General features: G+C 45.4%; 1 protein-coding gene across 1 annotated transcript in view; it reads left to right on the forward strand.

Moving 5' to 3' along the window:
- Positions 1-22,871, forward strand: part of hsdl1 (hydroxysteroid dehydrogenase like 1) — a 73,123-nt gene that overhangs the window by 28,265 nt on the left and 21,987 nt on the right. Inside the window, exon 2 of the mRNA XM_067984660.1 lies at positions 13,940-14,065. The gene's annotated coding sequence lies outside the window, so the exon portion shown is untranslated. The remainder of the gene's footprint in view (positions 1-13,939; positions 14,066-22,871) is intronic.

Genomic DNA, 22,871 nt, shown 5'->3' on the forward strand with positions numbered 1-22,871 from the left:
TAAACAGTAGCTAACCTTGAGACCTTTCTGGCAAACGGATAAATAGGAAGTCAAGAGTCATTTAAACTAGGAAGGAAGGGGACAGGGAAAATAAAAGCAATCAGATAGAACAAGTAGAGAAGGTTGAAATAAATAAGGTTGGTGTACAAATAAAAAAGAATTTAGCAAAAAGAATAGCATGCAGAAGAAATAATAGAAGAGGAAAATAAAATCGTCCAGTTATAAGCAAGGAAAAGACCAAGATAAAGGAATGAGGTGTTAGTGTATACAAAAAAAAAGAGTAGCATTAAACAAAAAATTTACTAGCACTAACAGAGACTTGGCTGCAAACTGGACAAGAGTGGAAAATAAACATCACAGGATGTTATGGCCCGGAATTTGAGAAAATACAAATATGAAGAAAGACCTGAAAAACTGGCTGTTTTCAATAGGAGGTTGTGGTATAATTTGATAGAGGTGTTTAAAATTATGAAGCATGGGACAGAATAACTAGAAACAGAATGTTTCCAATGATTGAAGGGACTAAAATGAGAGGACATAAAAATAAGAGATTTAGGACTGAGAGCAGGAGAAACTTTTTTTAAAGACACAAAAACCATTGAAATGTTGATTGATAAACACCACACATTAACTTGGCAGTAAAGTGACTGGCCCAGCTGTAGCATATCTCCATGGCTGGAATTCCGCACTGTTCTTTCTCCTCTCTCACTCTTAAGTAACAGCGTGTAAAAGAATGTTATTAGGGCCTATCCCAGGAATCACAGAGCATGTGAAACAGCTCCTTTAAATGTACAGGACCTACTTTTTTAATAGATTGATCAGTCCTGTATATTTTTTTCCCTTCCTTTAGTGAAGTGCCTGTCTTCAACTCAGCAAATGGCCATAATGGTGGGCTCGATTTTAAAGGATGGAGGGATGGCAGCTGGGGGGGGCGGGGTGGTCAATGGGAATGCGCAAACCTGAAAAATAAAAACTTACCATTCCCCACTCGATCGCAACATAATTGGTGCCGCTCAACCTTGATTCCGGGTTTGCTGTCCGAAAGCTGCACAGCGGGCGGGCTGCTCCCACATGACAGGCTATCAGCGGGAGCATCTAGATTTAAAGGGCCATTGCTCCAATGGATTTTGCTGGATCAAAGAGCCAGAAGACCCAATGAGCAGCACAGGGGCAAGGCTGCTCCAAGATTCAGCGATGCCTCACTTCAGGTGCTACTGGCCAGGGTGAGGAGGAGGAAGGAACTATTTTACCTGGCCGACAGGAGGAAGCATCCTGCCTCTGCCATCAAAAAGGCCTGGCCCAAGGTGGCAAAGAAGGTCACCAGCAGCAGCAACATCTGTCACACTTGGGTCCAGCGCAGGAAGCATTTCAGTGACCGAGGGCCCGATTTTACCAGGGGTGCGGGTTCTCGGCGGATGGGCAAGCGGGCGCGTTGGTAACGCGCCTGGTGAAATTAGTGGGTTTCCCGCGCGATCGCAGCAGGCAACGCACTAATTGGATCCACTTACCTGCTCCTCCGGGTTCCCCGCTGCTGATCTGCGCGTCGGGCGGGCTGCGCATGCGCAGTAAGATCTGTCAGCTGGAGGCGCTCAATTTAAAGGGGCAGTCCTTCACTGACAGATGCTGCAAGAAATAGCAAAGATGACTGCATGGAGCAGCCCAGGGGGACGGCTGCTCCCAGTTTAATGATGCCTCACCCCAGGTATCAATACATGGGGTGAGGTGGAGGGGGAGGACAGAGATCTTCCACGCGGCGGGCGGGAGGAAGCGGCCCGCCTCCGCCACCAGGAAGGCCTGGCTCGAGGTGGCAGAGGGGGTCACCTGCGCCACCAACATATCGCCCACCTGCACACAGCGCAGGAGGCGGTCCAATGACCTCAGTAGGTCAGCCACAGTGAGTACACGTAGTCTTTCCCCTACTCTCCGTCTGCCACATCACTGCCCCCACCCCACATCTCCTTCGGCACTGCCAACACTACTCTGTCACATCACCCCTCATACCCAATCAAAACCCATCCTCATCTTACCTGCACCTACTCACCTCGCCAGTACTCATCCCGCCACTACCACGCAACCCAATCCTCATACAATCTCATGGCTCTATCCCATACTCACCCTCTCGTGCATCTCTCTCACGGCCAGTCTCACTCAACCTGCCACCACCTGTGCTGCAGCCACAGGGCATGCATCACATATGTGCAGTAGGCAGCGTAAGGCAAACGTGTCGTGAGCATGAAAGGGATGCACAAGGGTGTTTGAGGGTTTGTCATGGTTCTTACTTCTATTGAATTTCAGAACAACTCACATCACACATTCTATTGGCACCACTACTGCCACGTCTTCGCGAATCCTGTCCGGTTTGTGCAATAATGCCCGCTCCTGGGTATCACTATGAGGACCCACCACTGATGCCACCCAGTTTGTCACTGCAGAGTGGGTGTAGGTGTATTTGCAGGGCTCTTCTGCGCAGACGACTGAGAGACATCGACGATGTCCCCGGTTACACCCTGGAAGGCTGTGGAGGAGAAGTTCGGGAGGGCAGTGGTGACTTTGACAGCGACAGGTAGGAAGATGGTGCACGGGCCAGCCAGGAGCAGCTCGGCATGAAAGAGGCTGCAGATGTCCACGGCTACATGTCGAGTGACTCTGAGCCTCCGTGTGCACTGCTGCTCAGAGAGGTCCAGGAGGCTGAGCCTCGGTATGTGGAACCTGTGGCGAGAGTAGTGCCCTCTGCGACGCATCTCTCTCTGCAGTAGCCGTCCCTCCTGCTGTACAGGTGGATGTGTCACAGCACTCTGTTGTGGAGCTCCACGTGTCAGAGGTGGACGGCGTGGATGGCGAGGCTGGTGAGGCTGGTGATGCTGTTCGCCCTCCGAGGAGGTCATGACTGCAGCTACGGCGGCCCCCATCCGCAAGATGTACATCTGAGGGGGTCCGCAAGGTAGGTACATGTCTCCGGACCCCGGGATAAGTGTGCAGGTTGGTGACTTTTCTTGTCAGGAGGAGGGTGGTGGAGGCCAAACTTTGTCCCAAGTGACAGAGTGGCCTCCTGCAATGGGTGAGGGTCTCCCCCCCCATCTGTCAAATGGATCTTTGCAGCTGCCACAGGCTGACAGCTGCAACACGTCCATTCGATCTGGGAGTGTTTCCCCCAGTGTGGGAAACAGTCCCATGTTGATCCAAAATCCCACATAGTCCCTTAATCAGGTCAGTTAATGACCTGAAATAGCTAAGTAAATACACTCAAGTGGCATCCCGCTGGCTTTAATTGCCTGCGGGATTCCCACCAGCGGGGGCTGCGCGCGCACACCGGCGCGTCAGCGGGGAACCCGCAAGTGGGCGGGATCGAGGCTGGATCTGTTCGGGATCCTGGATTTCGCTATTTTCGAGGCCCCCCCGCCGAGAACGCACCCGATAGCGGGTGCTAAAATCGGGCCCCTAATGTCAGCAAAGTGAGTACATTTACTGATTCTCCTGCATTCCAAGGTACACATCAACCATCCCCCTAGTTCATTCTGCACTGCCAAGACTACTCCATCACATCACTCCTCACACTCACTTAAGGCTCATCCTCAACTTACCTTCACTTCCTGAGCACTTCCTCATCTTCCCATTTGTGACCCCACCACAACCACTCACCCCAATCTTGATCCGAGGTGATGTCTCTGTCTCACACTCACCCTCTGGTGCACCTCTTTCACGGTCAGCCTCACCCAAACCAATGCATTCATTGGTTGGCCACTTCACCATCACTCACTCACACGTCTGTACTTTCTCCCCTTCTAGAAGAGAATGCAAAATGCACACGAGAGGATGAGAACTGGAGGGGGGCCACAACAAATGGTGGTCCTCACAGAGACGGAGGAGGAGGCCCTGGAGATCAGCTGCACCCTCGAATGCCTGACAATCGGGGATGCCGAATCTGGCACCCCACAAACGACTGGTGACACAATTTTAACACTCATCACATACAACATGAATTGATGTTAACAATGCTTGGCATGTTGAACACCTCAGTATGCTCATCGCAACATGACGCATCTGTGATGATGCTTAATATTGCCTTCTGTTCTCTTACAGGCCCTTCAAAGACCGCAGTGACGGCAGAGGGCGATTTCTCAGAGGAGCTCCCTGCCTCTGAGGGCGCACCATCACATCTTAGTGATCCATCCCACCAGCGCAGATACTCACACCTTGGTGGGTCCTAGTACTCAGTTAGTTGGGTTGACACCTGGTGAATCACCACACACAAGTGAACACGAGCAGACACTGGTGGCAGGGGCAGTTGTGGAGAGTCCGCATCGGTGGGCACACTCCTCTCCAGGGTCTGCTCATCTGGGCGCAGATGCTGAACCCCGAGGGCCATCTTTTAAAAGGAGAATTATCAAGGCACAGTAGCACATTTACGAGGTACTGGAACAGGTGCCACACACACTCTCCACAATAGCGCAGAGGTTGAAAGGTCCAACTCATGCAGTGGAATGGTGGCACAGGTACGTGAGGGAATCTCTGAGATAGAGTCACAGGGACGTGAGAGAATCTCTGAGATAATGTCACAGAGACGTGAGCAACTGTCTGAGAAAGTGTTGCAAGTAACTGCTGAAACGTCTGAGATAGTGTTGCAGGTAACTGTGGAAATGTCTGAGATAGTGTCGCAGGTAAGTGCGGGAATGTCTGCGATGGAGAGAAGGCTAGCCTCCATTGAGCTTCAAGCACGGTTCACAAATGAGTCCAATCAGGCCCTGACAACAGCCGTTTGGACTCAGGGTGAACAACATTCTGCCACCTTGAACAGGCAGACAGAAGCTTTACAACTGGGATTCCAAGGCATCAGACATGTCCTTCAAACTGTTCTCCAGCAGGGTGGTAGGAGTGATGTGGGTCTGGTCCAAGAGAGGAATAATGGTGAAAGGGGACATGGAAGTGGGGACACAACTTAAAACGCTCCTACGTCTCACCCGTTGCCCCCCCTCTCAACCAGTACCCGCAATGCTGCCTCCTCTCCAGGTGGCCAAGTCAGCCCTTGCACAGGTGCAGGTGGAGCAGTCTTTGGACGGGCCCTCACGGGCTCCCAAACCCAGAGGGCATAGGCCTAAAGATCTAAGCAGTCCGGCCATGGACATGAGCAACCTGCCACTACCTCTGCTACAGCCACCAGAGATGCACCTCGTAGAAGCAGCAGGAAGAGAAAGGCTAAGGATTTGTGATCACAAAGGGTATGTACAAGGATGTCTGACAGACTGTCACGTTTTTCATTTATATTTGGTTTTTGTTAAAGTCACATTAAATGTTATCATTCTCACCACTACTGCCATGTCTTGCCCATTCTTGTGATAGGGCCCTTTCACGTACTTCATCATGAATGGTGACACTTGATGCCACCCAGTGGATCACTTTACAGTTGGTGTATGTGTAGTTGCAGGACTGTTTCGTGCAGGAAGTGGGGGAGGGGTGGGTGTTGGTGTTGGCGCTGGTCTTTCTAGGTGGTGTGAGGACTGGACTCTTCTCACTTTCTGATCTTAAGAGAACCGTTCACAAAAGAGTGACTCCCTGGCCTCACAAGCAGCCAGGTGAGCCGTTGCTCTGCCCATGGGTTTGTCGTTCTCCTGCTCCTCCTCCTGCTCCTGCTCATGGTAAGCCCAATTTCTCAAATCATGACTTTCTTACAAAAATGAGTAAAATTGCAGTATCAACAAACTAGGGTTCATTTAAGTGGATCATTTATACAAATGTGGCCCCTTGCCTAAATTCCCAATTATTGGTGAGGGACTACCCACAGTGTGCAACTTGTCCATTTAACATGATGCATCAGAGATCCTGAGGCCTGGCAAGTTCATGTCCTGGTCATTTAAAGCTTTTCTGCTGAATGTTGCCCCAAGCCTTTGTTCTGTTTGCTGGGAACTCAGTATTTTTTCATTTTGGATTGTTTACTTTTGCTGCCAATGCTTTCATTCATGTTTTCCTGGTTGATGCAGTCATTTAAATGATACAATTCAAAGAGCTGAGCATGGGCATTCCTTACGGGATTCTGAACATGCTGGATGCTTCTGATGAGAAAGAGGAATTCATGAGGGACCACCAAATGTAGATGCAATGACACCTATGGCGATCTGCCACTCCACTCACTACCTGGGACCCACGTTTGAAGAACCCTCCATGTGTACCTGGTCATATTGGGGGTGAAATTGATTTTTAGCAGTAACGTAAAGTGGGATATAATGAATTGGCAGCCTGTTTTACACCTCATCCCGATTATCTTTTCCATTTCCAAGAAATTCGCTGTTACCTGTTTTACGCTACTGGTGAAGACTATTTTCACCCCCATTAGGTTATAGATGACCAGCAGACAACATTTGGAACAGGGATAGCTCTTTCCACAAAGTGAAGATTAGCACAGCTTGAATGTTTAACTGTCCATCAAAACAAGTCATCCCAGGCAGTCTACAGTGCACACCTATATCACGCAAGTGACAAATGTTGTGCTTGCAAGATGCAGCACCTTCATCACTTTCCCTGTGAAAGGAGACTTCATCTGGACTGGGTGCAGATTTCACTGGGTAGCAAGATGGTAAAGAGTGTAAAATGACACACATGGGCATTAGGGCTCTTTCTACCAGCAGTAATGGCCAATAGCTGAGGGGTTTTCAGGCTACTGTCCAAATCCAAGAAAGCAATGAGGAAAGAAAAAACACTTACCTTTTTAGGCCCCTGAAGGGACTGGGCAGAAGGGCTAGCAACATCTTCTTCAATAAACAACCAAGCAGTGTTCACAAAGGAAAATGAGAAAGGAAATGCTGTTAGGCCACTCTTCTCTCATTTGCATATCATTTCAATGCCTATGCCTGTTGTAAGTGCAAGTCCTTCAACTTCCCCTCAGGGAGCTCCAGAAATCCCTGGGCAACATAAAGAGTCGAGCAGAAATTGATAGCCAAGTTCCGCACCCATGAGGACGGCCTCAACCGGGATCTTGGGTTCATGTCACGCTACACGTTACCCCACCAGCGAACAAATGTTATCTGTTTTTAATATAATGGGTCATTTGCTGGCTCTCTCTGCCTTCCGGATGTTTCTGCCTCTCTCTGTGTTTTTTTTTTCTCTGTTTTTTTTCCCTGTTTGTTTTTTTGTTGAATGTGTATTCGGGGGTTCTGCAGGTAACACCTCTCTGTCTGAACACGGTGATTGCCTTGGCAACGGGCAGTTGCAGGGGCAGTCTGTAAACACCATGTATTGTTCAATATGTATAAATGCGTAGGCTTCAAGGAGATCTTGAAACATTTGCCTGAGGAAGGAGAAAATCTCCGAAAGCTTGTGAATTTAAAATAAAATTGCTGGACTATAACTTGGTGTTGTAAAATTGTTTACAATTGTCAACCCCAGTCCATCACCGGCATCTCCACATCACAACATAAAGAGGGCAGAGACCCAACAGCATGAGTCTCTGCCACTTTTTTCTTCTGCTTTGTACCTGAGAACTGAGTGTCCACCAGGTACATAGAAAAGGAATATCAGGGCCTATCTATTTAATAAAAGAGAAATGATAGACTATTGAGGGTGCATCTTATATTGATGCAGAACATAAAAGTGGAATATGGGAGTTGTGAACAGTGATTCAGCTGATAAGGTGGAAGTTCAGATGTGTTTCTAATGGTATATGGATGTTCTGGCACTGAAAGTCAGTTATAAGATTGTGAGGGATAATATTGTAAGAATAATTTGTTGGACCATATAAACAGTCTCACTGTTGTAAAAACGTAACACGAGATTGAATTACAGTAGGACAGTTTTATCTTATGATTTACTGGAATTGTCCATTATGTAATTTTCTGGGTGTTTTTTTTTCTGATAATAGTGAGTGATGCAAAATTATATAGTTCCTGCATTAAAATTTAGAGGTAATGGAAAAGAGTGTGGAGATAAGTGTCAGTCATTAGTATTTTAAAAGTGCTTTTTTTGTGGATGCACAACAGTGCGTATTCAGCTGGAACAGGTGTCGGTAATTCTACCGCTGTTACCAGGTATGCTGTAGTTATGTTCTGTAGATTCCTGTGTCCTACGATCTGCATCGGATGAGATGTTAAACCTAGACCATGTCTGCCCTCTCAGGTGGATGTAAAAGATCCCATGGCACTTTTTGAAGAAGAGCAGGGGAATTTTTTTGGTATCCTGACTAACATTTATCTCTCAACCAACACCACCAAAAATAGATTATCTGGTCATTCATCTCACTATTGTTTGTGGGACCTTGCTGTGCACAAATTGGATGCTGCAATTCCCTACATTAAAATAGTGACTACACTTCAAAAGTGCTTCATTGGCCATGAAGCACTCTGGGACATCCTGAAGTTGTGAAATGCTCTAAATAAAAGCAAGTTCTTTATTTCTTTAACTTGTGTCAGTGGGTTAGACCTCATTACTCTGCTGTTCTCTAGTTTACTCCTAACTCCTGGTTCCCTGGCTTCCTCACTGCTCTCCTGCACTCAACCTCTGCTTTTATCTTTAGTGATTTGGCTATATTTGCTTCTTCTTTGGTCTTCTGAACTCTGCCGCATCTTTCCCCTACTCCTGGGCTGGAATTGCTTCTGGTTTTATTGGGTGCCACTTCACTTCCCCATTGCATTTCTGCACCATTTTCTGCTCCATCACTGGCCTCCTTGATCAACCTCCATTTTTCCTCAATAAGCCCCTACTCCTCCATAGGCCTGTGGATCAACCTCAGTTGACTCCTGGCCCCTGTCAATGTTCATAGATGACTCTGGTTTACTCCCACTCCTCCTCCATTGGCTACGTCTGGATGTCATGATTTCCTGAGCTGGACTCTCGCTCGTCCTGAAATTTGTTTGCATTTCAGCATTGCTTTTCTTAGTGGGATGTTTAGCCACTAAGTTTTTGTATAAGATAATTCTGCACAGAGTGGCTTGTTGGTCTCTTTTATGTTAGGATGATTGCATTTTTATTATCTTTCTTAAGTATTGATCAGAATTCATCTCTTTTTGGCAATTTGTCCCATTGTTTTTCTTTTGAACCTCTATGTTCTCTGTGTACGTTATATATGGTTAGCAGATCATATTCAAGCTTCATTTTACTGCATGTTCTTTTCTGATGCTTCTGTGATTTTCATTGGTTCATGTTGTAAATGTGGTTTAATTATTCATGACAGATTGGAGCGAGTAAGAGTCAAGTAGTTTGTGTTGATAAAGTTGATCAATAACACCTTGAGACAGTTCATCTGCAGCATTGATTTTGTGCCTTTTCCAATTTGATTCAGCTGGTTTTGTTTTCTGTATAAATATCTTTAGCTTTTCATCTAATTGTTGTCATTTATTACATGGTTGATTTTCTTTGGGTATCTTTCCACACTGCATAAATTTCCTCTTTGGGGTAATTTGCTCATGATTAATTCCATTTTATTTTCTGATTTGAAGAAAAAGTTGTAATACTCTTTTCATGTGATAATTCCATTGCCATGTTCTCATTTAGTATTTGTGACTCCCTGGAATTTCCATGGGTGTTTTTTTGGGTCCGCAACTTAATGCATTGGGTCACCTGGACATGGTGTGTTTCAGAACATCGGCCAGGTCAGAGTGCATGCCTGTAAAGGAACTCATCAGATTTTCCCATTTGCGCTGCACCAGGTGATGACCAGCAGTTTGCAATGGTGTCAGCTAAATACCTCACGTGTTTTGCAGGCATGAGCACATTATATTGGCTGCAACATGACTGAGTTAATTTCAATTAACCACTATCTTCTGACATATATTCTATTTATACAATAATTATAACCTGAAGATGTTTACTGCAGTGATTTGATATTTTTTGGTTATTTTACTTGTCATTCAGAAGCATCCCTATGATTTAGACATGGAATGAGGTATGTAGGATAAGACATCTTCTGGTTGTTATGTGTAATGTCAATGCAGTTGAGAAGATTTCCTCAGCTCAGTATTACTGACAAAATTGTAAGCATGGGGGTTAAATTCAACATCAGCGGGGGCTCAAAATGGGTGATAGTGGATTGGCTGTCCATTATGCACCCTGTCAATGGAAAGTAAAATCGGATGGGGTGTGTAACGGGCAGCTGATCCGCCACCGCCCGTTTGAATTTCACCCCCATGTTCTCTTAGAATTTTTTTTGCTATAAATGCTGACCAGAAAAAACTTTATGAATACATTGATAATGTCACTACACATAGCTACCAGAGCAATTCTTCTCCCATGGTGACAGCCATGTTTTGTTTCTGAATGTGTTTTCATCATGAGTTGGAGGCTGCAGGTTGAAAGGTAAGAAGGTAGCAGGAGCAGACTGGGAGATTTCCTGATTGACCCTGTGAATGGTTCCATAGTACTGTATTATCAACACCATCTTTTTTCCATAAGAATCCCGAAGAATTCTGCGCCCTTTCAGGGGAGGCAGCCTATCCCTGGGTGGTAGAACAGAGAAGGGCACAGAAAAAATCAGGGCAATGGCATTTCATAGGCAGTTATTTCTGAGAAAAGATTTTTGGATTTTGATAATTTGATAAATAAATCTTAGTTTGAAATCATAGAACCTTACAGTGCAGAAGAAGGCCATGCGACCCATTGTGCCAGCTCTTTGAAAAAGCTATCCAATTAGTCCCATTCCCCTGCTCTTACCCCACAGCCCTGCAATTTTCTCTCCTTCAACTTTTTATCCAATTGACTTTAGAACATTACAATTGAATCTGCTTCGACGACCCTTTCAAGTAGTGCATTCCAGAACATAATAACTCACTGCTTAAAAAAAATTTTCCTCATCTCACCTCTGGCTCTTTTACCAATTACCTTAAATCTGTGTCCTCTGGTTACTGACCCTTCTGCCACTGGAAAAAGTTTTTCCTTATTTACTCTATCAAAACCCTTCATGATTTTGAACGCCTCTGTTAAATCTCCCCTTAACCTTCTCTGTTCCAAGGAGAACAACCCCTGCTTCTCCAGTCTCTCCACATAACTGAAGTCCCTCATCCCTGCTACCATTCTAGTAAATCTCTTCTGCACCCTCTCCAAGGCCTTGACGTCCTTTCTAAAGTGTGGTGCCCAGAACTGGTCCATTGGGGCACAAATTGCTCGGAGTGGCGAACCAACAGTGCTCACCGCTCTATAGATTTACACTAACCCACTAAGTTATCAGGTCTTTACTGGGTGCAATTCCTTGACTAGGAAGCAGAGTAGAGCCCAGCGTCAGTTCAAGTGAAGCTAGGACCTGTGGGAGAAGCGAGAAGATCACATGTTCCCCTTAACCAATCAGATTGCAGCATTTTTGACCAGCTGCGTAACTCTCTGCAGGCTTCGAACGTGAAATCCAGGAAGTGAAAGGTACAATAACAAATTTGTTGTAAAAACAGTTACAGACAGCGAAAAAAGAGAGTGTAAGAAATAATCGAATTAAATAAAAGAGACCGAAGGGAAAAGGAAAAAAAATTATTTTACATTTTTGAATTACATTTTTTTTTAATGGTCAAAAACTATTAAAATATGGAGTAATGAGAGTCCACATTTTTAAAAGTTAATTTTTAGTTGTTTGGTAGTCATTAAGACTTATCACATTGTTAAAACTTAGTTTAGACCTGGTATTTTTGAGGCGATATAAGTTACTTTCCCACTGGGCAGATAAGCAAGTTGGCGCTGGTTCAATGATTTCCCTGATTGCAGCCAGCGATGTCCCTTTAATTCAAAGCTGTCATATCACCGGCAAACCAGTAGGAGCAAGTTCCAGATTTCCATGTTTCACTGCGCATGTGCGAACGCTGAAACTTGCTCCACGATTTCGCCACTAACAATGGTGATAGCGCTCACCGTTATTTTCTGAGCGATTTCTACTCCAATACTTCAGTTTAGGCCTAACCAGTGATTTATAAAGATTTAGCATAACTTCCTTGCTTTTGTACTTTATGCCTCTATTTATAAAGCCAAGGATCCCGTATGTTTTTTTAACAGTCTTATCAACTTGTCCTGCCACCTTCAAAAATTTCTGTATGCAAGCCCCCAGGTGTCTGTTCTTGCACCCTCTTTAAAATTGTACCATTTAGTTTTTATTGTCTCTCCTCATTCTTCCTTCCAAAATGCATCACTTCACACTTCTCTGCGTTAAATTTCATCTGCCATGTGTCTGCCTGTTTCACCTGTCTGTCTAAATCCTCCTGAAGTCTGCCACTATCCTCCTCAATGTTTAAATAAGGTACAGAAGTTAATAGCATTTTCTTTCTTTTCTGGTTAACAAAAAAAGTATTGACAATTTTTGTTTTTTTTTCACTTTGTTGGTAGGTTTGTCATCTTTTAATGGGAAAGAATCCACATCTGCTTTTTTATGTGTGAGTGTGTGGTGTGAGTGGAGTGTTCTGTTTTGTAGGTCTTGAATTAAATGTTCCAGCAGTATTCCACAATTAGAAAAAACTATGCTGCTGGGTCAGTGGAGTTTATATCTTTGAAATATTTTGTGAAACTTTGATTTGTGATATATTGAGATAATCAGGAAAGTGTGCCCCAGATTTTCTTTCACTGGTTGTTACATATTTTGCTATATGAATTTATAGTGTCCAGTAACTTCACAAATTGATTTTTAAAAAAAAATATGAAGTGCTTGTGGGCTAAATGGTTTGTTAGCTTTTTGTTGGTATAGAATCATAGAATGATACAGCACAGAAGGAGGCCATTCGGCCCATCATGCCTTTATTCTAGAGTGCGCTATCATTGTTATTAGTAGGTTATTGATTTTGTTCAACCTTGTAGGTAGTATCTTACACTAACATTTAGCAATACGCATAGATTATCACTGAGATTTTGGTTGCATAGTGCTGGAGGTTTCACTGTTGTTACTGGGTCTCTAAGTTTATTTTCTATTCGGAATGTTTGTGGCTTGATTGCATGTGTGTATTTTGGATTTGAGCCACAGGTCAAAAAACTACCATGTCAGCTTAATTCAGCCACCCAAACATTTGTCCTGGAATCTGACTCAGTACATGGTGTACTGTTCAAGGTAATTCTCTCACCCACTTTGTTAACAGGTAGCTAATCAACCCTGTACGTGATAAGAACATAATAACAAAAGTTTGAAACCTGTACATTAGGGACACCTATGGGACTTGCATCACGTGTATTTTTTTGCAGGTGTCCTTATTTTCAAAATGGTCATTGTATGTGCAGTAAACTGGATGAGCCAAATATCCCGGGATTGGCTCTATCTCCTGCAGCGTTCCTTCATTTTCTCGCCCTCACCTGGGATCGTGCCTAATTCTGGAGCCCTGCCGGCAGGATGCGATTTCAGTTCATTTTCAGTTTGTTGGGTTTCCCAGTTCATTGCCATCCCAGGATCCTTTGAGGGAGGGATGTCATGATCCTGGGATCTGCTACATTGGCAGCTTGCACAGGGCGAGGTGGCTGCTGTAGGGCCAGAGTGCCTGGGAGATCCCAGCCAAATTGGAGGGATTAATGTCCTGCAGACTCCTGTCCAGGGCTTCCTCCCTCTGTGTGCTGTAGCTGCTAATGTTTGAAGTGCTGTAGGTGGGTAGGGGGATGTTAGCGGCTCATCAGTACCTGATGTACTGGTGGGGTGAGATGTGGTGTTGCCCAGTGCAGTTCCCGGCTTTTGTCGAATGGGGAGTTCTTTACCCAGCATCTATAATGGCAGAGAAACCTCTCTATTCCTGGGATTGAGCCTTGCAAGCATTCAATCCCAGAGATAGAGTGGTTTCTCTGCTGCTATGGATGCTGGGTAAAGAGCTCCCCATTCCACAATAGCCATTTCTTTCACCCGTTGCCACCTCACGCTGACCTGCATGTCCTGTCTGTTAAGTTGTAAACAGACTTGTGCATTGGAGGCAGTCCGTAGTTTGTAATTTGCAAGTGTTCATGGTTTCAAGATGCCGCTTGTATCCGTTACAATGTAAGTTATTTGGGACTGTCAATAAGTGTCCGTTTTTTGCAGGGTCTGTTTTTTGGAAATGTCCGTTTGCACGGGTTTCACTGTATATAGCACCTTCAACATAAAAGAATATCCCAAGAAGATTCACAGAGGTGTGAGGAAAGCAAATGCCGAGGCAATGAAGGAGAGGTAAGGCAAAAGCTTAGTTAAAGAGGTGGGTTTTAACGAGAATCTTAAAGGAGGAGGGGAGATGGAAAAGTGGAGGCATGAGTTTAGGGAAGGAAGTCCAATGAGTAGGATCCAGGCAGCTGAAGTCACGGCCGCCTTGGTGGCGCAAAGGGAGGGGGTGTGCACACGAGGCCGGAGTCAGAGGAATTAAGAATTCAGGAAGGGGCGCTGCAGGGGGTGAAAGAGGTTAAAGAAATAAGGCAGGACAAGGCCAAAAACAAGGAGGCATTGAATGAGACATATCCACTCTGCCCATAAAGCCCATTCCTTCCATGTACTACTTAAATTCATTATGTCTTGAACTCTGCACAACCTATTTAATCTCCTGAGGGAAGGTTCTGCAAAGTCTCTCCCTGGCCCCTAAATCAAACAAAGCTGGATCCCCCAAAAGTAAAGCAAGTAAAATTCCACAAGCTCTATCTACCCGTACATATTCATCCTTGACTGGTTGACATTGGAGAAATGGAGTTACAAGGTTATAAAGCTATGGAAAGCATTTCGGTAGCAGAAGGGAAGAGGCGGGGGTGGAGGTTGGTGATGTGGAGATGAAAGAAAGTAGCCTTTGTAATTTATCAGAGGTGGGGGAGAAAGCTGAGCTGTGGATTAAATGATACTACAAGGTTCTGCACTTAGTCTGAGGTAGCAATTGGGAAGGCTGATGGAGTTGAGTTTTTTGAGCGTACAGGGTAAGCAGGGTCTAATCTCTGCACCCCTGATATTGGGCATCAGACCACATTTCCATGAGTGAGAGGTTTAAACTAATGTGGCAGGGGGATGGGCACCAGGATGTAGCATTAGAAACAAGAAGCAATGTGCACAAAGGATTGGGAGAGTCAGACAGCACTAGAGTAAGAAATAGTACAGTATTAGGTGGGATCAGACTAATAGAGAATACGAGAAGGTCTGAGATAGGTTTAGAGTGCATGTGTGTAAACGCACGAAGCGTGGTAAATAAGGTTGGTGAACTGCAGGTGCAAACAGACACATGGGAATATGATGTGGTGGAGACAACGGAGACCTGGCTTAAAAAAGGGCAGGATTGGGAACTAAATATTCCTGGATACAAGGTGTTCAGGGAAGACATTTAAATTTATTAGAGTTCTTTGAGGAAGTAACAAGCGACATGGATAAAGGGGATCCTGTGGATGTGGTGTACTTGGATTTCCAGAAGGCTTTTGACAAGGTGCCACATCAAAGGCTACTACACAAAATAAGAGCTTATGGTGTAGGGGGTAACATATTAGCATGGATAAAGGATTGGTTAGATAACAGGAAACAAAGAGTAGGCATAAATGGGTCATTTTCAGGTTGGCAAGATGTAACGAGCGGAGTGCCACAGGGATCAGTGCTTGGGCCTCAACTATTTACAATCTATATCAATGACTTGGATGGAAGGACCGAATGTATGGTTGCTAAATTTGCTGATGACACAAAGGTAGGTAGGAAAGTAAGTTGTGAAGAGGACATAAGGAGTCTGCAAAGGGATATAGATAGGTGAAGTGAGTGGGCAAAAATTTGGCAGATAGAGTGTAATGTGGGAAAATGTGAACTTGTCCACTTTGGCAGGAGGAATAGAAAAGCAGTATATTATTTAAATGGAGAGAGGTTACAGAATTCTGAGGTACAGAGGAATCTGGGTTTCCTGGTACATGAATCACAAAAAGTTAGTATGCAGGTACAGCAAGTGATTAGGAAGGCAAATGGAATGTTGTCATTTATTGCAAGGGGAATGGAATATAAAAGTAGAGATGTTTTGCTACAGTTGTACAGGGCATTGGTGAGACCACATCTAGAATACTGTGTGCAGTTCTGGTCTCCTTATTTGAGAAAGGACATAAATGCTTTGGAGGCGGTTCAGAGAAGGTTCACTCGACTGATTCCTGGGATGAGGGAGTTATCTTATGAGGAAAGGTTGGACAAGTTGGGCCTGTATACACTGGAGTTTAGAAGAATGAGAGGTGATCTTATTGAAACATATAAGATCCTGAAGGGACTAGAAGGGGTAGATGCTGAGGGGATGTTTCCCCTTGTGGAAGAGACTAGAACAAGGGACTACAGTTTAAAAATAAGGAGTCTCCCATTTAAGATGGAGATGAGGAGAAATTTTTTCTCTCAGAGGGTCGTGAGTCTGTGGAACTCCCTTCCCCAGAGAGCGGTGGAGGCAGGGTCATTGAATATTTTTAAGGCTGAGTTAGATAGATTCCTGATTAACAAGGGAGTCAAAGGTTATAGTAGGTAGACGGGAAAGTAGGGTTGAGGTCACAATCGGATCAGCCATGATCTTATCAAATGGCAGAGCAGGCTCGAGGGGGCGAATGGCCTGCTCCTGCTCTTAATTCGTATGTTCATACATATGTTTGTACGATAGGGAAGGAAAAAAAAGAGAGGGGTGGCAGTATTTATTAAAGAGAATATAACAGTGCTTGAGAGAGAGGATCTCCTTGAGGGGTCAAAGACAGAATCCATTTGGTTAAAGTTAAGAAATAATAGAGGCGCCATTACACTACTGGGTATATTCTATAGACCACCAACTAGTGGGAAGGACACAAGCTTTCGGAGGCTTTCTCCTTCGTCAGGTGAGCAAGTGTGGGATTCCATGGAAGGTTGCCGCATTTATAGTCAGAGAACAATACCTGGTGATTACAGATAATCTTTCCAACTGCCCATTGTCAAGGCAATCAAAGTGTTCAGACAGAGTAATGTTACCTACAGGACCACCGAATACACAAACGGCCAGAACAAAAAAGACAGAGAGAGAGAGAGAGAGAGAGAAACATCCGAAAAGAAGAGAAAGACAGAGAATGACTCGTTGTGTTAAAAACAGATAACTTTTTTTCGCTGGTGGGGTTACGTGTAGCGTGACATGAACCCAAGATCCCGGTTGAGGCCGTCCTCATGGGTGCGGAACTTGGCTATCAATTTCTGTTCGACGATTTTGCGTTGTCGTGTGTCTCGAAGGCCGCCTTGGAGAACGCTTACCCGAAGATCGGTGGCTGAATGTCCTTGACTGCTGAAGTGTTCCCCGACTGGTAGGGAACCCTCCTGTCTGGCAATTGTTGCGCGGTGTCCGTTCATCCGTTGTCGCAGTGTCTGCATGGTCTCGCCAATGTACCATGCTCCGGGGCATCCTTTCCTGCAACGTATGAGGTAGACAACGTTGGCCGAGTCACAGGAGTATGAACCATGTACCTGGTGGGTGGTGTCCTCTCATGTGATGGTGGTGTCTGTGTCGATGATCTGGCATGTCTTGCAGAGGTTGCCGTGGCAGGGTTGTGTGGTGTCATGGACCCTGTTCTCCTAAAAGCTGGGTAATTTGCTGCGAACGATAGTCCGTTTGAGGTTGGGTGGCTGTTTGAAGGCGAGTAGTGGAGGTGTGGGGATGGCCATAGCGAGGTGTTCGTTGTCATCAATGACATGTTGAAGGCTGCGGAGAACATGGCGTAGTTTCTCCTCTCCGGGGAAGTACTGGACGACAAAGGGTACTCTGTTGGTTGCGTCCCGTGTTGGTTGCGTCCGATGGACGTCTCGGCACTCTACACCAGTATCCCCCACAATGACGGCATCGCTGCAACAGCATCAGTACTCAACACCAACAACAGCCAATCCCCAGACGCCATCCTACAACTCATCCGCTTCATCCTGGATCACAATGTCTTCACCTTCGACAACCAGTTCTTTACCCAAACACACGGAACAGCCATGGGGACCAAATTCGCACCCCAATACGCCAACATTTTCATGCACAAGTTCGAGCACGACACTGCGACAACGGATGAACGGACACCGCGCAACAATTGCCAGACAGGACAGTTCCCTCCCAGTCGGGGAACACTTCAGCAGTCAAGGACATTCAGCCACCGATCTTCGGGTAAGCGTTCTCCAAGGCGGCCTTCGAGACACATGACAACGCAAAATCGTCGAACAGAAATTGATAGCCAAGTTCCGCACCCATGAGGACGGCCTCAACCGGGATCTTGGGTTCATGTCACGCTACACGTAACCCCACCAGCGAAAAAAAGTTATCTGTTTTTAACACAACGGTTCATTCTCTGTCTTTCTCTTCCTTTCGGATGTTTCTCTCTCTCTCTCTCTCTGTCTTTTTTGTTCTGGCCGTTTGTATATTCGGTGGTCCTGTAGGTAACATTACTCTGTCTGAACACTTTGATTGCCTTGACAACGGGCAGTTGGAAAGATTATCTGTAATCACCAGGTATTGTTCTCTGATTATAAATGCGGCAACCTTCCATGGAATCCCACACTTGCTCACCTGACGAAGGAGAAAGCCTCCGAAAGCTTGTGATTTTCAAATAAAACAGTTGGACTATAACCTGGTGTTGTAAGATTCCTTACATTTGTCAACCCCAGTCCATCACCGGCATCTCCACACACATAGTGGGAAGGATATAGAGGAGCAAATTTGCAGGGAAATTACAAAGAGGCGCAAGAATTGTAGAGTAGAGATAATGTGTGACTTCAACTATCCTAATATAGACTGGGATAGTAATAGTATAAAGGGCAAAGAGGGGGAGGTATTTTTGAAGTGTGTTCAGGCGAACTTTCTTGGTCAGTATGTTTCCAGCCCAATGAGGAAGGAGGCATGCCTGAATCTAGTTCTGGGGAATGATGTGGGTGAAATGAAGCAAGTGTCAGTGGGTGAACATTTAGGGAACAGTGATCATAGTATCACAAGATTTAGATTAATTATGGAAAAGGACAAGGAGCAATCTACAGCAAAAATACTTAATTGGAGGAGAGCCAATTTCATTGGGTTGACAATGGATCTGGCCCGGGTAAATTGGAATCAAAGATTGATAGGCAAAACTGTAATCGAACAATGGGCGGCCTTTAAAGAGGAGATGGTTTGGGTACAATCTAGGTACATTCTCACGAGGGGGAAAGGTAGGGCAACGAAAGCCAGAGCTCCGTGGATGATGAAAGATCTAGAGAGTAAGATGAAGCAGAAAAAGGGGCATATGACAGATGTCAGGTTGACAATACAAGTGAGAACCAGGCTGAACATAAAAAGTACAGAGGAGAAGTGAAAAAGGAAATAAGAGGGACAAAGAGAGAGTATGAGAATAGACTGGCGGCTAACATAAAAGGGAATCCAAAAGTCTTCAACGGGCATATTAATAGGAAACGGGTAGTAGGAGGAGGGGTGGGGCCGATTAAGGACCAAAAAGGAGATTTATGCACGGAGGCAGAGGGCATAGCTGAGCTACTAAATGAGTACTTTACATCTGTCTTTATCAAAGAAGAAGATGCTGCCAAAGTCACAATAAAAGAGGAGGTAGTTGAGATACTGGATGAGCTAAAAATTGATAAAGAAGAGGTACTAGAAAAGCGGGCTGTACTTAAAGTAGATAAGTCACCTGGTCTGGAAGGGATGCATCCTAGGTTGCTGAGGGAAGTAAGGGTGGAAATTGTAGGAGTACTGGTCATAATCTTCCAAACATCCTTAGATATGGGGGTGGTGCCAGAGGACTGGAGAATTGCAAATGTTAAACCCTTGTTCAAAAAAGGGTGTAAGGATAAACCCGGCAACCACAGGCCAGTCAGTTTAACCTCGATAGTGGGGAAACTTTTAGAAATGATAATCTGGGACAAAATTAGTAGTCACTTGAACAAGCGTGGATTAATAAAGGAAAGCCAGCACAGATTTGTTATAGGCAAATCATGTCTAACTAACTTGAATGAGTTTTTTGATGAGGTAACAGAGAGGGTTGATGAGTGCAATGCAGTTGATGTTGTGTAAATGGAACTTCAAAAGGCATTTGATAAAATGCCACATAATAGGCTTGTCAGCAAAATTGAAGCCCATGGAATAACAGAGTCAGTGGCAGCATGGATACGAAATTAGCTAAGCGACAGGAATCAGAGAGTAGCGGTGAACGGTATACTAATGACTTGGACTTGGGTGTGCAGGACACAATTTCAAAATTTGCAGATGACACAAAACTTGGAAGTGTAGTAAATAGTGAGGAGAATAGTAATAGGCTTCAAGAGGACATGGATAGGCTGGTGGAATGGGTGGACACATGGCAGATGAAATTTAATGCAGAGAAGCGTGACGTGATACATTTTGGTAGGAAGAATGAGGAGAGCCAATATAAACTAAATGGTACATTTCTAAAGGGGGTGCAGGAACAGAGAGACCTGGGGGTATATGTACACAAATCTTTGAAGGTGGCAGGACAGGTTGAGAAAGCGGTTAAAAAAGCATACGGGATCCGTGGCTTTATAAAGCAAGGAAGTTATGTTGAACCTTCATAAAACACTGGTGTGGCCACAGCTAGAGTATTGTGTCCAATTCTGGGCACGGCACTTTAGGAAGGATGTGAAGACCTTAGAGAGGGTACAGAAAAGATTTACTAGAATAGTTCCAGGGATGAGGGACTTTAGTTACGTGGATAGACTGGAGAAGCTGGGGTTGTTCCCCTTAGAGCAGAGAACAGTAAGTGGATATTTGATAGAAGTGTTCAAAATCATGAAGGGATTAGATAAAGTAAATAAAGAGAAACTGTTCCCATTGGCGGAATGTCAAGAACCAGAGGACACAAATTTAAGATGATTGGCAAAAGAACCAAAGGCGACATGAGGAAAAACTTTTTTACGCAGCGAGTAGTTATGATCTGGAATGTGCTGCCTGAAAGGGTGGTGGAAGCAGATTCAATCGTGGCTTTCAAAAAGGAATTGGATAAGTACTTGAAGGGAAAAAATTTGCAGAGCTACGGGGAAAGAGCGGGGGAATGGGACTAACTGGATTGCTCTTATAAAGAATTGGCAGGGGCTTGGTGGGCCAAAAGGCCTCCCTCTGTGCTGTAGCCATTCTATGATTCTATGATAACTTTCCCGGCGAAGCGCGCTGAAGATTGGGCCGCCGCAGCACTAGCAGTGGCCCTCGCATAAGTGATGATGTTGGGTGACCAGGGGGAACGATCGCTGACGTAGTGGGGGGACGACTGCTGGCCAGGGGTGATCGCTTGCACCCTTGGCCCCCTCTTATTTCTCATCTACCTGCTGCCCCTCGTTGACATCATCCGAAAATACGTCAGGTTCCACATGTACGCTGACAACACCCAGCTCTACCTCACCACCACATCCCTCGACACTTCCACCGTCTCTGATTTGTTACACTGCTTGTCCGACATCCAGTACTGGATGAGCAAAAATTTCCCCCAACTAAATATTGGGAAGACCAAAGCCATTGTCTTCAGTCCCCGCCGCAAACTCCATTCCGTAGCACCTGACTCCATCCCTCTCCCTGGCCACTGTCTGAGGCTGAACCAGACTGTTCACAACCTTGGCGTCCTACTTGACCTTGAGATGAGCTTCCAACCAATATCTGCTTCATCGCCAAGACCCCCTACATCCACCTTCGTAACATCACCCATCTCCGCCCCTGCGTCAGCTCATCTGCTGCTGAAACCCTCATCCATGTCTTTGTTACCTCTAGACTGGACTATTTCAATGCTCTCCTGGCCGGCCTCCCATCTTCCACCCACCATTAACTTGAGTTCATCCAAAACTCTGCTGCCTGTATCCTAACTCGCACCAAGTCCCGTTCATCCATCACACCTGTGCTCGCTGACCTACGTTGGCTCCCGGTCTGCGAACACCTTAAATTTAAAATTCTCATCCTTGTTCTCAAATTCCTCCATGGTCTCGCCCCTTCAGCTGCCCAGGCCCTAAGCTCTGGAATTCCCTCCCTAAACCTCTCCGCCTCTCTACCTCTCTCTCCTCCTTTAAGACACTCCTTGAAACCTACCTCTTTGACCTCACCTGTGCTAATATCTTCTTATGTGACTCGGTGTCAAATTTTGTTTGATAACACTCCTGTGAAGCACCATGGGATGTTTTACTACATTAAAGGTGCTACATAAATGCGAGTTGTTGTTGTTGTTGGGGACGTCAGTGGAAATAATTTATTTAAATTAAGGTCTTGTGCTTCGAGCAGGACCCCGTTCACGATTTTTGAACACTCCAGCGCTTCATTCGCTGAACTCGCACAACATTTTGTGGCACTAACCGGCAGTAAGCCCCCCATACTTATCTGAATGTGCACAGGAGTGCTCCTCCCGACCCCACATTAAAAGAATGCGGGGCAACCCCCCACCCACCCCGCTCCGGTTACTGATCCCCCGACCCGGCCACCTATCATTTTCCCCCGCTTGAGGCTTGATCACTCCCCTTCCAGGCTAGCGAATCCTCCCCCAACCCCCCAAAAATTTGGGAGATTATTTGGGAATAAATACAGCAACCTCTTGTCATCGCTTCAGCATCCTCTTTACCCATCTGGGCACCATCAAGTCCTGGGGTTGTTGACTAGGTCTCTTGTTCAACAGCCATCTTCCATAAAATTACATCAACAATTAACCCAGTCACCTCATAGATAAACAGGCACATGATAGATGTGACCAGGTCAACATTTAATGTCTGGGCCTCAGTGGGCTAATAAATGGCCTCTTAAACAGTTTTCGGCCAATGAAATCCCCAAAAAGCTCACTTTTTTTAGGTTTAAAATTGCTGACAAATAATAGGATGGGCTAGATTAGGTAATAAACAGGAAGAAAAATAAGGCAGAGAGAGAAAAGGGCAATAGGGTTGACAGGGTGCGTCTAGATTGCGCACCTTATGCCAATGTGCGGGTGGCACACTTCCAGCTGGAAATGTGCACGTGCTTTCTGCCTGCCATATTGGAGACTTGGGAGGATGTTTAGTGCCTGAAAAACGGGTGCTGTATGGCTGGATTTCTAGGCCAATGTCT

The sequence above is a fragment of the Heptranchias perlo genome, chromosome 5 (assembly GCF_035084215.1).
Source record: "Heptranchias perlo isolate sHepPer1 chromosome 5, sHepPer1.hap1, whole genome shotgun sequence".
Lineage (NCBI taxonomy): Eukaryota > Metazoa > Chordata > Chondrichthyes > Hexanchiformes > Hexanchidae > Heptranchias > Heptranchias perlo.